The 17667-nt window shown below is 47.8% G+C and overlaps 1 protein-coding gene across 2 annotated transcripts in view; it reads right to left on the reverse strand.

Annotated features, from left to right (window-relative positions):
• Positions 1–17667, reverse strand: part of TPPP (tubulin polymerization promoting protein) — a 111335-nt gene that overhangs the window by 59493 nt on the left and 34175 nt on the right. The gene's annotated exons all lie outside the window — the stretch shown is intronic.

A 17667-nucleotide genomic window follows, 5' to 3' on the forward strand; every position in this document is an offset into this window, starting at 1 on the left:
GCAGCGGCGGTAGCTACCCTGCCGCCCACTTCCTACGCCCCCAGACAAGCCACAGCTCCATCCTGCACCCCCAACCCTAGCTAAGCAGCACCTGCTCCTGCCACAGCCCCAGCCCCACACCCTCCTCACCGCAGGGGCCTTGATTTGTCCCCTCATGCCTTTCCCCTTCCACCACAACAGACCGACCAGCTGTATGCAGCTCTCTACGCTGCTGGCTGTGCTTCTCACTGCCTATGTGCTGCAGTGCGGCTGCGTGCATGCACGGGCTATTTATCTCTCAAATTATTGGCCACAGCAGGCCAATTTAGACAATTTTCTTTATATCGTGCCAATCCAATATTGGACCAATGAATCAGTACACCTTTAGCAAGATACCTTAGCCTTCTGCCGCCATGTCCTGGGCAACGATTCCAGTACAGTCGAATACATGGGTCTAACACAGGGGTGGGCAATTATTTTGGCTGAAGGGCCACTTAATGAGTTTTGGTGAGGTATTGAGGGCTATACAAATTAAATCTTTCAGAAGATATCATTTTAACAAAGTATAGATTATAAAAACAAATCATATAGTAAAAACCAAATATCTACTATAACATATTTTAGTTTTATTTAAAAAAGTAATTTTGTCCTGATTTATGTTTTTCTGAGTAGTGTGTATAAAGGTGATTTGCAACATAGCTCAAAATAAAGTCTTACTCTTGTCTACTGTGTGTTGGGGGAGGGGTTTAGGTGGTGTGTAGGGCAGGGGGAATTGGGGCGTGTGTATGTGGGGGACTGCCTGCATGCTAAGTCCCAGGGGCTGGCTGAGGGCTGGGGGAGGGAGATGGGGATAGGGGGTGAATTCAACAGAGCTTGTCCAGGCAGTGCGGTGCACGTGCATTCCACCCCCATCCTACTTCTGGCCTGTGGCTGCCCCCCGCAGCGCTCCACATAAAAATGAGCCCTGCCCACTCATACTTGGGGCAGCCCATACTGCGCTCCCACCCGCATCGGTCCCAGGCAGCTCCTGCCCCAGCACATGGGGCTCTGGTTCCAGCTCCTGGCCACCATCCATCCACCTGACTGCCTGCAGGTGGCTACTCATCACAGTAGGTGGTCAAGTGGGTGGAAGGCAGCTGGGAGGTGAAGCCCTGTATGCTGGGGCAGGAGCCGCCTGGCTGCAGCATCCCCCTGCATCTGGCTGGGCAAGTAGTGCCTGACGCACATCCCCATGGCTGCCACCACTTTTGTATGCTACCTTGCTGCCTGGAGAGATACAGCAGGGACAGGAGGAGGAGGAGGAGCCTCTGGAGGTAGGGGGAGCTGAGCAGTACCTGGGTGACTGCAGCTGCAACAGCAGCAGGAACAGCAGCAGCAGAAGCTGTGCATGCCCACAAGCTGGTCGGGAGCTGGTCTGGCCAGGCTGCAGGCCCACACCCCACATCCCACTGCAGTTGCAAAAATTTCAGGGGGCATGTGCCCCCCCCGCCCCTCTGAAGCATCGCATGTGCTCCCCCAGCCCTCCAACGTATCACTTGTGTCTACACCTCACTTCCTCACACACCCACCCTTTGCCCCACACACTGGGAAACTGGAGCTGAGGCCTGGGGGTGGCAGGCAGCATGGCAGGAGTGAGGGGAACCAGCAGGACCAGGGCGGGATATAGCTCGAGAGTGAGGGGCAATGGCCAGGAGCAGGGCACTGGCATATCAGGGCTGCTGAGCACCACAAAGCAGAGGGGGAAACAGCTGCAGCTGGACCCACGTCCTGGTTAGTGAAGGGGGCAGGGAGAGCTCTGATTTTCCATGATATAAAAAACAAAATCAAATGCCAAAATATATAGGTATTTAGAATTTATTTTATTATAATGACTGAGGCACTGGTGGGCTTCCAAATTGCTTTCAAGTTGTAAATATATTACTAAAACATTGTGTTCAGTGGACACATACATCCAGATAGTGGCATTTCATTTTAATAATGGAAGAATGTGGATTTTGGAATTTTTAAATCAGAACACTGGTGGGTGTGGGGGGGGGGTGTTAAATCAGAGAATTTGGAAAACCAGGATCCCTGGTCATTACAACCTTTACACTTTCACCAGTAGCACTGCCTATGGCCGTGTTTCCCAACCTTTTTCACCACACAGCACACTTACATGGTCTCTCCCACCCCACAGCACACCAGCCAAAAGTGGAGTGGGGGGGGGGTGGCGAGCAGCCAAAAGCAGAGGGGGCGGGGTGGGGGGTGGCACATGGACGAACACAGAGAGGCGGGGAGCAGGTAGTGTGGTACTTGAATCACTGGTTGGAGCCACACTCCTCATCTGGTTGGCTGGGGGCATGGCGGGGGGCATGGCTCCAGCCCAAAATTATGCAGCACACCTGGACATACCTGATGGCACACCAGTTGGGAAATGCTTACCTATGGGAAATGATGTTCTGTGCAAAGTCCTGCACAAAACCACCAACATGCCTCCTTATTGAAAAGACTGGTGACAGTCACTGCTTAAGATTAAGAATGTAGCTAACAAAATAAGCTAAATTAGCAAAATTGCCTGTTTTGTTTTCACGCATCTCAGGAGTCAACTGCTTATCATTTTACCTCCAATAAAGTGATAAGAAATTGACAAGCCACAAGTCAATATGAAATAAAGGATTCCTTCTGATGAATATTATATGAACTTAGGATGTACACAACCTAGGTGGAAGCTGCAAATATAGGCCCTTGATCCATTACACTGATGCAGTTATAGGAAAACAAAACTGAGACTGAAAGCAGAATGGCCCAGACAGTGGATGAATGGGATAATGTTTGAAGGTAACAGACTTTATCCTATATTCTTTAGAAGCAAACTGTTCTAGGCTGGGTGTGATTAGAAATGTCAGACATGCTCTGCAAACACCAGTTCATCAGATAAAGACAGACAGAGTTACTACAGAAAAATCAATCCTACCTCCATTTTCAGACTGTTTTTATTAAGTAGAAAATTGGTCACTCTGCTACATAACCAGAAAGGGGTGGAGGGAGGGAAAATGCACAGATTGGTAATGGGAATCATACTTGTACCTGGAAAACTTGCACAATGGCTCATCAACAATATCTTGACACTTCAGGAAGGCCACAACCAGGCAGTGAATACATTTTCTACAATAGGACATTATCCCTTATGCTGAAGTCAAAATTCACTTATCATCACTATGGACTTGAATTACATACACAAGTAAAACTGAATACAAGTATTATAACCATTTCCAATCATTAAGAGAAAGATAAAAACTCTGTTTAATTTAAGGCAAACTGAGGCCTCTCAAAAAAAATTACACAAGCCAGCTGTATTTGAAAGGGCACAAGCTTTCTTGCAAAGAAACATGATCTCCCTCGAAGATATCATCATCATCATCATCAAGAGCCAAAATGACCAAGAACACTTGGACACCTCTAAGATGATGTTAGGAGTTCTGAAAACAGAAGTAAGATTGTGAAAGAACAAGTACAAATTCTTGAAACAACTATTTAGGGCACTAACTATCAAAGGAGGGAGTCTAGCCTTTGCCCAAAAAGATCTCAGAAATTTTGGAAATGTCACCCATGACATCAGTGACTGAGCTGAAAAAGTGGCTAGAGTTACAGAACTTTTATAGAAAAATTCTGCCAAATTTAGCTTCCCACTTCAATCTGAATGCTTCTTCCTACCAATGTTTTGTTGCATTACACCTCTCTAATTTAGTTAGTCTGTAAGGTGCAACTCTACCCTGACTTCTTTTTAGTGCATTATCATCATGATTAAACAACTCTGGCAATATTTAACACTCTGGCATCTAAACCAGAATTACCCCTTGCAAAAAAACCCCAAACAAACAATAAGAGAAGTGGAGAATGAAGCACAAACTACATTTGAGTAAAGAAACTTCCTTTAGCCCAAACTGACATTTTTGGCATCTTTTAGCCCATACTGCCCTCTCTTTCCGATTTTCACAAGGGGTACTTTCTGTTCAGTTGGTAAGGAGTGTATCTTCAGTATTTAGCAACTCTAGGTTTCTTCCTTATCTTCCAAGATCAGAAAGAAAATCTTTAAGTCTTCTCCCCATCCCCATCCAGACAAATACATCCTATCCAAACACAGATGGGTATTTTAATCAGCTAAAGTCTGAAGGAGGCTTTAGGACATTGTGCCCGCCTCTGTTCTACTAGACGCTCACGTGCAGCCTTAGCCCGGACTATTGATCGAGCCTGTCCTGGGCTTGCGAGTGGACCCCAAAGACTACCCCAGCTAACGTCAGGGGATCCCCGTGACTCGCCTGCCATGACTTTGAATAGTACCTCAGTGGAGGGGTTCCCCTTCGAGGCAGCCTCCAGGGTCATCATGCCTCCCGGCGGGCACTCACGGGGCTCCGACCTCCCCTACACCCCGGCCACTCGCCACCTTGGGTTGCTGGTCTTCGGGCCCCTTAGGAGTTCTTGGCTCCACCTGACCTCTTCCTGCAGCCCGCCAGCCAAACGCCAGTGTCTTCTGGTCATAACTTGAGGTGTGGACTTCGAAGTCCTTGGACCTGGGTCCCACTAATCCAAATCCCTAGCACCCTACCCCAACCACCCTCTGACTTAACGTGCAATTCCTACCACCATGATAGCCGAAGCAATAAGGCCAGTGGACCAGGAGGCCATGAAGGGTGCCCGTAGCCTATGGGCCCTGTGAATCCCCCTGTGCCTAGGTACCCAGCCCAGGTTGCTCGCCCCACTCGGGTATTGAGTCCCAGTCTTTTATCCTAGGGCTGTAGTGGGACCCAACCACCGCTTGTTCCGTCCCTCCTTGGGGTCTTCTGCCAGCCTCTGTGGCAATACCCGATGGGGTTCCCGTTGGCCACACCCTTGTTACCTCCTCTCCGAGGCTTCACTGCCGGCTTGCACGTTGATCCCTGCGTCGGCTTGCCCGACGCTGCTTTCACTGATTCTGTAACCGGCTCCTCTGCCGGTGCCGCTGCCAGCTCTGCTGCAGGTGCTGCTACTAGAGCCGCTGCTGGCATTTCTGCCGGTTTTGCTACTGGCTTTGCTGCCAGCCCTGCTGTAGGTGTCGCTGCTGGCTCCTCCGCTGGCGTCCCTACTGGCTTTGCTGCAGGCTCTGCTGTTGGGACTTCTGTCGGCTCCGCCGTCAGCTCCTCTGCCAGCATTGCTGCCGGCTCGACTACAGGCTCTACTGACAGAGCTTCCGTCGGCTCCACCGTTGGCTCCTCCGCCGGCGTTGTTGCTGGCTTGGCTGCAGGCTCTGTTGTCGGAGCTTCTCCCGGCTCCGCCCCCGGCTTCCCACACCCCCCAACGCGGCCGCTCAGCCCCTCGGGGTGCGGGCGTCCTCCTCAAGCCTCCGCTTGCCTGCCGCCCCGCTGCACCCTCGGGGCAGCTTTTTATTTCTGCCGGGTGGCGTCTCCAGCCCACGTTGCCTGGCCCCAGCTGGATATAAGTGCGGCTGATAAGTCGCGGTGGTGGTTTCACCGCGCGTGTTCCTTCCTATTTTTCAAGCTCTGCAGAAGGTAAGTGGGGCTTTCTTTTGGCCTGGAGTCCTCCTGTAACCCCAGCTCCCCTGGGACAGATATAAATGGCACCAATCAAATATTAATTCTCATCAAGTCATGTGTCACATATAAGGGATGTGACATCTGACATGGAGATGGAAAACACTGCAATTTGACATTACCCCTTTTCCCAAAGCAATAGTCTGAAGTACAGTAACTTTCCTGTCTGTTAACTACTTTTAGTGGAAAAAAATGAAAATAGGAGAGGTTCAGTATTCAAAAAAGTTAAGTTTCACAAAAGGACCAGTCAATGGGATCACTTGGAAACACGCTGCTGCTGAGACATTGTCAGCTTGGCCTTTGGGGATGACAATAGACAGTAGAAACCAACCAGTCCTTGGACCATCAAAGAGAAATATATAAATAAATAAAAGCCTTAGTCTGTCTGTCCATCCATAACGCTTTATTCGCACTCTGACTGGGTGTCTCAGCAGCCAATCAGAGTGCGAATAAAGCAGAAGGGACAGCAGGCAGCGGAGCGCCACCATGACAGCGGGGACGGGGGGAGGAGGGGCAGACCAGAGCAGCTGGTGGAGGAAATGGTGGTGGCAGCGTGAGGGGGCGGGGAATAGGGTTGGAGCTGCCGCAGTGGCGGGGAGCAGCCCCGGGCTCGAACCCGAACCACCGGGAGGAACGGGGTCGGGCCTGAATAGGGGGCAGGGCCAGACAAGGGGAGCAGAAGCGCAGGGCTGGAAGCTGGGCTGTCCCTGCCAGCCCCCCAGGGGGCTGTGGGGGGAGTGACTTTGGCCCTGAAGTGGCAGGGGCAACAGTGTGGGGACCAAGCCTGGCTCCAGACCTCTGTCCTTGCCCAGCCCTCCCACCCCCCAGCAGGTGGTGGCAGAAGCAGCAATGGAGTGGACAGGGGGACAGCAATGGAGGAGGGGTGCTGGCCCCATCCCCCCTGCTCTCTGCAGCCTGCAAAAACATAGTGGACGGGGGGGAGGGACAAGGCCAATGCTGCTGGCCACACCCCACCCCAGCCCTGCAGGCGGTGGTGATGGAACAAACGGGGGTTGGGGGGTGAGGCAGCCCAGCCCTGAAGCAGTGGGAGGGGAGAGGCGAGCGGGTCCGGTCCTGAAGGGGTGTGTGTGTGTGTGGGGGGGGGGAAAAACAGGGCTGGACACAGGCCTCTGTCCCCAGCCACCCCTGCCCCTGCCTGTCATTCTTGATGGGCAATTGGCTAGTATAAAGAGAAATACAGAGACAATATAGAACTAATACAGAGTTCACATCCCTAGAAGCAGAGATTGGCTCTAGAGAAGGGCAACTTGAGACCCTCTGGGTTAAATTGTGGGGAGAACATGGTGAAGGGGATACAATTGTAGGAGGTTGTTATAGACCACTGAACAAAGACCATACAATGAACATGAGCCACCAATGCAATACTGTAGCCAGCAAAACAAACAAAACACTGGCATGCATCTACCGATGCATCTCAGACAAGACTAAGGATGTCATCATCCCTCTTTACTTGGCCTTGGTGAGGCTGCAGCTGGTGTACTCCATCCAGTTCTGGGCACTGCACTTCAGGAAGGATGTGGAGAAGCTTGAGAGTCCAAAGGAGGGCTACGCATATGGTTAGAGATATGGAGAGCAGGCCATATGATGAGAGGGTAAGAGACATGGGTCTGTTCAGCCTGGAGAAGAGAAGACTCATAGGGGACTTGGTGGCAGCCTATCAATATATAAAGGGTGCATATCAGGGACTGGGTGAAAGCCTGTTCACCAGGGCTCCTCAGGGGAAGACTAGGACAAACTATCATAAATTGCTAGAAGACCACTTTAGATTAAAGATAAGGAAAAACTTCTTTACAACTCGAGTGTCCAGGGTCTGGAATAGATTCCTCCCAGAAATGGTGCAATCACTTACTCTGGATAGCTTCAAAAAACACTGGGACACTCACCTTGCTGGGGTCATCTGACCCCAGCAGTCTTTCCTGCCCAAGTGCAGGGGGGCTGGACCTGATGATCTCAAGAGGTCCTTTCTAGACCCTAACATCTGTGAATCTATGAACCTAATTTATCAGTATGTTCAAAACAGGAAATAAGGCTCCCCCCTCCCCCCCCATTCCCTCCAATTCTAAAAAAGCTACTTTTCAGACTTGAAGGATCTACTGAAAAAAAGCTCTCTGAAAATATTAAATGGGAAATCAATGGGTGTGCCCAGATGAGTGCGCGCACACACATTTCCCCACACATAGTTGTGCCACTGCTACTTGTCCCCAGGGGAATGTCCCTGCATGCACACTATGGCACATGGCAAGTTGCTCCGAGTGGGGGAGGAGAGGCTGGGGTCTTTTTCTAAGCAAATTAACTGCAATTTGAAATGCTTGGGTGGAAAATAAAACTTCTGGCTTTACAAAGCAAACCAACTTGTACAGACCATAAAGGTGACAGATGTCTTATGTTCCACTGGTAATTTGTGAATGAAATCATCAACCATAATCATATTCTGGTATAGCTCTAGGAATCCCCCCACCCTTTCTTGCTTTCCTGCCATGCCTTCATGTATTTGTTTGAATGAAAGAGAGGCTGTGTCCCTTGAGTGAAGCCCCTTCCTTCTGACTGACTGACCCCACTGGTCTTGATTTTGCATTTACATTAGAGTGGGCCTTTTGGGCCCGTCTGTGCTCTCCAGGGCATCTGTAGCCTTAACGACTATTCAGGGCCTCCAACCTCCCCTACAGCCATGCCCATGCCTCACAGGTGTTATTGTACAATCACTCCTTTGTTGGGGCCTTGGCCTTCTCGGCTTTTTCCTTGTTACAGTTTGGGATTGGGACTAATAGGAGTGGTATGGAGGTTCCAATAGTGTCTGAGGGCACAAGAGCATCTTAAGTCCTGCCAGGGGCTAGGGCTCAAGACACAGACCAGGCTTGAGCCTTATATGGTGGCAGCCTATGGACGGGTGCAACTCAAGCCAGACAGGGCCAGGGGGCCCAGACAGAGCTGAAGCAGGCTCTGCGCTCAGAACAGGGCAGAGACAGAACCAGGGGTCCAGACAGAGCCAAACAAAGCAGGCTCAGCACCCAAAGTAGGGTAGAGACAGGGCCAGAAGGCCCAGGACTAAAGTAATCAAGATAAGAACTAGAGCCTAGAAGCCAGGTCCCTCACAGTGGGCCCAGGCTAGAAGGCCCAGCAAGAGAAAAGGGGTGAGCTACAACAAACGTAACCTACTCTAGGTGCAAATATCAACATTAGTTCACTGACTTGCAGCAAAGCTTCCCCTTACCGTTGGTAATATTCCCCTGCAAGCCATCCACCTCTTACAGATAGTCCCCAGGGCAGCGAGACAGGCATCTTCCTGCAGTCTTCCAGACTATGAACTTTTCATTCTGCAGCTTGCTGGGCCAGACTGCCTGACTTTGTTCAAGCCCTAGGCTTATATGTTGCCTAGGCCCTGCAGGTAGCCCTCAAGTTCCACAGCGGTTTCTCATTAAGGCCTGAAGGCCAGTTGCCATGGCAACTTATGACTGCCACTTTGGCTCCCCTTTGCTACCCAAACTAGTCTCCTTCCTATCGCCAAGCAGCTAGTTCTGCAATAGGCAATCATTGCCTCTTGCCCCAAGCTGCCTATTCCACTGCCACCCACTTCTCTAGGCAGTCTCCCTGACTCTCTGCAAGCGTGTCCTTTTTCTCTTATGGGCAGCTCCCTGACTACACAGCAGTGTTTCTTTGTGCCTTCCCTCTGGTAGTTGGTCTGAGGTCAGCTGCCTGAGCTTTATCAGCTGCAGTTTCTCTCCTTAAAGTAACATGGAGCCCCAGGCTCTCTGTTACAGGGGGTTAGAGATGGTTCAGACAGGAAAGAACAAATGAGCAATGGTAATGGAATTGTGAACCTGCATGCATTTTTCAACAGACGATGGACAGCATCAGGGCATTCTGTATGGCAAGACTGAAAAGTAACTCTTGAATCCATCTCCTATAATTCCCTGCAATACAAATGAAGCCCACATACTTCATACTATGACAATAAAACACAACCCCAAACCAAATGTAACTTCATTTTAGATTGCAAAAATTGGGCAGTAACAACTTGAGTTTTTTAGTTCACTTTCAAGTCTGCAGGTCAACAATTTTCCACTATATTTTTCACAATTATTTTATATTTTTACTATACACAGATACACATGTGAGTGAACCTTTATTATTTTCTACAAAATGGGTCCTGTAAGAGAAGGTATTCAGGTTCCCCATTCACTCCAGACAGTCTCTTTCACATCTTTCAATGGCATTTAGTATTTCTAAGAACTTGAGAAAAGCCAATTATGGAATGATACACATCTTGTATAACATGCAAAAGAAAAACAAGCAGCAGAATTCTCTTAAATGTGTCTGAACTGCTGGCTTCAGAGCAAAGTATCAGATTCTAAATGGAATAGCTAAACACAGGCAAGAAAGGGTTTTTTTTAAATGACCAAGTGATGATTTACAGTTGGAGACAACTGGGTTAGGAGGTTGGGTCAACTTCTAGAAATAGACCAAAGAACTGAAGCATAGACCACTAACTTCCTGTAAACAGAGTGACAGGGTGAGAGCAAAGAAGAAGATTTAAGTGACTGCTCTATACTCCTTTATTGGGATTCTTGATTAGGCTGGAGAATGAATAATCCAGAAAATGTATCTTGGCAGTACTTGGGATCCAAGTAATTGTGTACTGTGCGCCTCATGCTGTACTAACTCCCCAGCTACTTCATCATACTCATGATGTGAGGCCTACTTCTAAGAAAATCCAATTTCTCCCATATCACCCTTCTCGGGAGAGGGGAAGATTAGCATATACAGCTTGGTAGTAGTGTTTTCCGAGGAAACACAGTTTCACTCCAAAACTGATAATAATGCCTTCAAAAAGAAGATAAGCCTATTTTTTTTTGATTATCAGAAATGATCATAGTTTGACAAAAAAGGAGAGATGCAGGTCTGGAAGCAGATCCAACCTTTACTTTTTTGCTTGCATAAGGAAATAAACTATACTGTCAATGGTTAAATCTATTTTTACTAACTAAAAGGCAAGAGAGCTTAGACACCTAAGCCTTTCATGCTCACATTAGTGAAGAGACCAAGTGGAACAGAATATGGATATACACCCGGTTCACACTGTACAGAGCCATTCCTGTTACCAAACAACATATCACCCTGGTTAAGAATCATGGTCCTACAATCTTGAAGGAGCTCAATATATGAAGCTATGGAACTGCTTATTCTAGTATGCAACCTATCACTAAAAACAGCCTCAGTACCATAACCCCAATCTTGTAAAAAGGCACTAGATGGAACCCAAGGAACTATAGACCTATGAGTCTCCTTGTAAACTGGTAGAAGCAATAATTTTAAAGGATTGTTCAGTACACGGACAAAAAGGAGTTGCTGGGGAGCATGGGTTTTCTAAAGGGAGGTCAAGCCTAACCAACCTTTTAGAGTTCTTTGAGAGTGTCAACAAAAATGTGAATCAGGATGATCCAATTGATATAGTACATATGGACTGCCAAAAAGCTTTTTCAAAGCTCTTAATGAAATTGGGTTGTCATGTGATTAGAGGGAGGGTCACTTGTGGATCAGAAATTGACTTAAGGATAGAAAATAAGAAGTGGGTATGAAAGATCAGTTTTTGGAATGAAGAACAGCAATTAGCATGGCCCCCCCGGGATCCGTGTTGGGACTGGTGCTGCTTAATATAGTGATAATCTGGAAGGGGAGGAGGGAAGTGGGGTCAATAGTGAGGTGGACAAATTTGCAGATGACAGAATTGCTCAGAGTGGTAAGGACCAAGGTGGACTGAGAAGAACTGTGGAAAAATTTCATAAAATTGAGTGAATGTAACAAAATGGGAAATGAAATTCAATACAGGAAACCCTCACTATTTGTAGGTTCAGCATTCACGGTTTCAAATATTCACGAATGCCAAACCCGCTTCTTAAACGCACTTAAAGGAGCTCCTCAGGAGCTCTGCACTTCCCGCTGTCATGCTTCCACCGTCACCAGAGAAGCTGTGCCCCCCACCCAGCCAGCAGGGGGCACCAAGTTCATGAACACAGACGGCGATCATAAATGCAGTGCTTTATTTGCAGATTTCATCATTCGCGGGGATACAAGAATGTATCCCCAGTGAATGGCAAGGGTCGCCTGTACTGCTAAATGCAAAGTGATGCACATAGAAAAAGATAACCCAACATATGTGATGATGGTTTCTACATCAACTGTTACCACACAGGAGAGAGATGCTGGAGTCTTTCTGGACAGTTCAATAAGAATATAAGCTTGATGTCCAGCAGCAGTAAGAAAAGGCAAATAAAATGTTAGGATTACTAAGAAGGGAATTGCAAACAAAACAAAAAGAGAATCAGTATGTCCATCGGGGTGCCCATACCTTGAATACTGTATCAAGTTTTGTTCCCCACACCTCAAAAAGGATAGAAGCAAACTAGAAAAGCGATACAGAACAGCAACAAGAGACACTATTAAAGGTACAACTAATTTGCCGAGACAAATCATGATAAAACAGGAATTGGAATGTAGGGTATAGATAAATAACTAGGGTGCCAATGAAGGATACCAAGCAGAGAACTCCAACAAGATCCCACTGCTTCTTCAATGTATCTAAGGAGCCAATTGGGCATCACCCAATGAAACCCTGCTAGGAGAAATGCTCAAATAAGGAAAAGGAAGACATTCCTATCATTGCCCAGGTTTCCTTTGGCCAATGCCTCCTTGTCTGGTAGAGGCATGAATGTTGGAGGCATGAATTTGAATGGCATTCAGCAGAGAGATGTAGATCCTGCATAGTGAGAAACATCATGATGTTCTTCTACCTTGACAGAAGTGAATGTGGTGGCAGGCATAGGGTGCTGGACAACCTGGTGATGAGTGATGACTTCTTTGAAGATGTCCGCAGCAGCCCGATGCCATTCCTTGCTTATCTGGTCCTGCATTCTGAGGGTGACATCTGAAGTCCCTGCCAAGAACCAAGCACCTGTGAAGACTCAGGGTACAAGGCAGTTGGCCACCTGGTGATAGAATTGCATCATCTCTGGTAGTGAACAAGAGCTTAGATTTTAACTAAATTCAGGAAAAGCCCCTGTGCTTGAACCCAGAGATGTAACAGACAGCCCAGCACCACCTCAGTTTGAAGGATCTCTGGCCCAGGTAGATCAGGATCACTACCCTCCATGATGTCTTTGTGAAGTGGCTAAAGTAGACCCTGTTCCTGCCACTTCAACTACCAGGTGGTTTAAGCAGCTAGCACATGCAGAGACTTATCCTATAGCTGCAGACCTTAAAGGTGAAAGTTCTTATGGCTCGGGATGGAATAGGGGGAGAGGGGGAGAGATTCAGTGTAACCTTCACAGGGAGAGGAGCCAGTTGCATGGCCACGCAAGTTTGCCCCCCTATCACAGATGTAGAGGGCAATATAAACATGATGGGCTCACTGGCAATTCTGGCACTCCACTTCTTGGTCTCCTTGCCCTCCTCCATTAACACTCTCACTGCACTGAAGATCTGGGGGCAATACCCCACTGCTCCAGAGGTAGCTACACTTTGATCTTGGAAGACAGCATGCTCTCCAGGAATTTAAGCAGCTCATCTATGGGCACAGTTAGGGCCAAGTCATCCTTTCCCAGGAACCTGGGTTCTGCGGAGACCTCTTCTTGACTCCCAAAGAGTGCAAGTGTGTCCCCTTCCTTTGTCCCAATGGGGCAGAAGCCTAGTAGAGCACCACCTAGTCTGCTACATCCCCTCACACCAGTGGAGGGATTAATGCAGATCCTGGAGGCAGAGGAGAGGAAGTCAGGGTTCATGGCAAGGCAGGAGATAGAAGAGTATGCAGGATCTTCCTTGGGGCTGTACCCTAAATGGAGGAACCCAGTGTTCCTTCCTTCTTTGACAAGTTCACAGCTCCCCAACATGTTGGATTCTGTAGGAGGAAGCCTTAGGCTGTGGGCCAATGCTAGGGACAATTCCTAAGACCCTGCCCCTTCAGCTCTGGGAGGATCAAGGGTCATGTCAGAGATGCTGATGGCAAGGTCTGAAGAAGATGACCTGGGCACCTCAGTAGTGGTTGTGCCTGTTTTGTAACTTGAGAAAGGCTGACTTCCTCATGGGGAGCTTCATGGAGGTTTCTGCCACTAGATCCATCCCACTGAAAACCAAGGTCAATGCTTCAACCTCAGCACCTGGTGTGAGGGGTGGCAGAGTTGAGTGTCTTCTCCATGGGGTCCTCTGGGTTTGTCTACGCCAGCTTAAGTTTTCCTGGGAGTGAGTTTCCAGGCATATCATTTGAGGTGACAGGGTCAAGCTCCACTTTCTGGTGGAAGCAGAGGGGCTTCCTACAGGGAACAACTGCTCTGGGTCTTCTGCTTAATAAGGGTAGAGGGACCGGCCCTACTCCACTCTCCTCACCTGCAAGAGGCAGAAGGCAGGATGAGATGGACCAATGGTCTGCCCCAGTAAATAGTATGTTCTTGGTAAATGATAGTAGGGGAAGAACAGAGCCTGGAGGGAGGCCTACATATTGGCTGGCACGCCTGTGGGCCAAGCAACTGTGTGCACAAGCAGTTCATTACCTAGGGTAATGCTAAGTAACTAGCACTTCTCTGGTTCCTTTGAATCAACCAAATGATGGAATAACTGGCACTACTCATGTCATGTTGTGCTCTACCAATGAAAATAAATTGACTCTGCTTATTAAGCACAGAGACATTCTGTTTTCTAAACCAACCAGAACACTGATTTTCAATAACAGCACAATGAACAAATGTCACGTTACAGTAATACTCCTCAGCTTCATCTTTATTTTTACTTAGCTACAAGAAACCATTGTCCTGTTACATACTTTGTTAAGGATGCTATAGTTTGCCAAATGGATTCTTCATTGATTATAGGATTCAGAAAATGCAAGAAAGATACAGCCATTGAGTGCAAAACAACCACTCCTCTTGTAGTTTACATAATTTCTGAAAGAGTCTTTGTAGCTGTAGGGTGTTAGAACACAGAGGAAAGAGCATCTGGATGATGGAATGAATTCTTCAGTGGGACGCACACCCTTTATCCATCAGTTGCTGCTGCCTATGAGATCCAAGTTACTAGCCATCACACACTGGCACTAGTTGGCACCCTTGTTGGCCATCTCAGCAAAGACAAAAGGAATAAATGACTATGGAAGATTGATTACAGGCTCCTTAACCTAGTGAAGAGGGCTTTAAACTAGCTTTATGTGAGAAGGAGACCAAAGCCCTGAGATAAGTGGGGATGTGGGTGACTTGGAGCAAGAGCAAGCAGGAGGGGGCAACAGAGGAGGTGTTATCATTCTTCCTGAGAAAGTGTGGGTCCCTTACTGAATGGGGGAGGCAACCTTGTGACAGAAAATGCAGAAAAGGCTGAAGTGATCAATGCCTTCTTTGCCTCAGTCTTCACAGGCAAGGTCATTTCCCAGACTACTGCACTAGGCAGCACAGTTTGGGGAGGAGGTGAGCAGCCAACAGTGGCAAAAGAGGTTAGGGACTATTTAGAAAAGCTGGACATGTACAAGTCCATGGGACCAGATGGGATGCATCTGAGGGTGCTGGGGGAGTTGGCTGATGTGATTACAAAGCTGCTGGCCATCATCTTTGAAGACTCATGACAATCAGGAAAGGTCCCAGATGATTGGAAGAGGCCAAACATAGTGCCCATATTTAAGAAAGGGAAAAAGGAGGATCCAGGGAACTACACACCAGTTAGCCTCCCCTCAGTCCCTGGAAAAATCATGGAGCAAGATCCTCAAGGAATCCATTTCTAAGCAATTGGAGGAGAAGGTGATTAGGAGCAGTCAGCATGGATTCACCAGGGGCAAGTCATGCCTGACCAACCTGATTGCCTATGATGAGATCACTGGCTCTGGATATGGGGAGACCAGTGGATGTGGTATACCTTAATTTTAGCAAGGCTTTCGATACGGTCTCCTGCAACATTCTCACAAGCAAACTAAGGAAGTATGAGCTGGATGAATGGACTGTAAGGTAGAAGGAAAACCTGGCTGGAGCATTGGGCTCAGAGGGTATTAATCAAAAGCTTGATTTCTAGTTGGAAGCCAGTATCAAATCGAGTACCACAGGGGTCGGTCCTGGTGCTGGTTTTGTTCAATGCCTGCATCAATGACCTGGAAGATGACACAGAGTGCACCCTCAGCAAGCAGGTGGCAGAAAAGTTATACTGGAGGGTAGGGCTAGGATTTAGAGTGACCTAGACAAATTGGAGGATTGGGCCAAAAGGAGTCTCATGAGGTTCAACAAGGACAAAGTGCCAAGTCCTGTACTTTGGACAGAACAATCCCATGCACCAGTACAGGCTGAGGGCTGACGGGCTGGGCAGTAACTCTGCAGAAAGGGACCTGGGGGCTACATTAGACAATAAACTGAATATGAGCCAAGAGTGTGCCCTTGTTGCCAAGAAGGCTAATGGCATACTGTGCTGCATTGGTAGGAGTGTTGCCAGCAGGTCAAAGGGAATGATTATTCCACTCTATTCTGCAGTGGTGAGGCCACAGCTGGAGTACAGACCATATCTGCATTCAGTTTTGCCTGCCCCCACCCCCTTCACTACAGAAAGGATGCAGACAAACTGGAGAGAGTCTATCAGAGGACAGCAAATGTGAAGGGGCTGTGGCACATGACTTCTGAGGAAAGGCTGAGGGAACTGGGCTTATATAGTCTAAAGAGGAGACCGAGAGGGGACTTAATAGCAGCCTTCAAATACCTGAAGCAGGGTTTCAAAAAGGATGGAGCTAGACGGTCCTCAGTGGTGGCAGATGACAGAACAAGGAACAATGGTCTTAAGTTGCAGCAAGGGAAGTTTAGGTTAGATATTAGGAAGAATTTTCTCACTGGGAGGGTAGTAAAGCACTGGAACAGGTTGCCCAGAGAGGTGGTGGAATCTCCATCTTGGGAGGTTTTTAAGATGCAGCTAGATAAAGCTTTGGCTGGGACGAGCTAGCTGGGATGGTCCTGCTTTCAGCAGGGGATTGGATTAGATGACCTCTTGAGGTCCCTTCTAACCCTAATTTTCTATTATTCAATTTCTCTCCATTTTTGTTCTTGCATAAATTGCTATGCTGCTGCTGAACACCTTCTAAAACATGCACAGCAAGGACTAGGATTGAGAGGAAAACCAAACACCAGCTCAGAGACAGCTCCCCTGCCACATGTCTCATAACAGTTTTCTCCTGGGTTTAAAGGACTCCACTTTACAGATACAACCTCATCTCTCATCTGACCATTTTTTCCTCTCTCAAAATAAAATTCAGCAACCAATGACTCATGAGACTTTCAGGAGCCTCTGAACAGAGGAAATCCAGAGACAAGGACTAAATCTTGAGGGACATAGTTATATTTTTGATAGCATCACATATATTTCCTCCTTTCTCTTTTGCATTTTTAAGATTTAAAAATAAAATCATAAGACAATCTTTTCCTCCTCAAGATAACAGATAAATAGCAGCATGGGTTTGGAAGGCAGGGGGCGAGAGTAGTAGGGTAAGAAAGACATTGTTTTCCTCAGTCTTGGGAAGCACAGCAAATTAATTTTGGAAATTACATAAAGGAATATAATTCCAAGGGAAGCTGGCAGGGGCTCCAAAACAAACACAGGTTTACTCATTACCAGTACAGCTTGTATTGGTCATTCACTGAGGTTAATTACAATGCTGTACAACATTATATGCCGATGTAGTCCATTTATGCAGGTAAGGTATGAACTTGAGTAGGAACAGGGCCTCAGGCTCAACTCTGGTGGGAAAGGTTCATAAAGGGCCTTCACAAGTTCACTGAGTGGAAGAAACAAGGGCTTTCTATGTATAGAGAGGGCAGAGAAGGGTAGTTAGTTGTGTCAGTCTTAAGTCAGGCAAAAGGCTAGGGAGGGTTGCATTTTAGAGCAGCAGTTCTCAACTGGGGCGCTGTGGCACTCAGGGTTGCCATGAGACCCCCTTGGGGATTGTGCGGTGAAGGCACTGCTCTCACTGTAGCAGCAGCAGCCAGACAAAAGTGTGCCACATGCACTCCTCCTCCATTAGGGCTCAGATAAGCCTAGAGCAGGCAAGAAAGCTGGCTTGAGTTGCAGCCCATACTCCTCCTGGAAACAAAGGTGCATG

The sequence above is a fragment of the Alligator mississippiensis genome, chromosome 5, assembly GCF_030867095.1.
Source record: "Alligator mississippiensis isolate rAllMis1 chromosome 5, rAllMis1, whole genome shotgun sequence".
Classification (NCBI taxonomy): domain Eukaryota; kingdom Metazoa; phylum Chordata; order Crocodylia; family Alligatoridae; genus Alligator; species Alligator mississippiensis.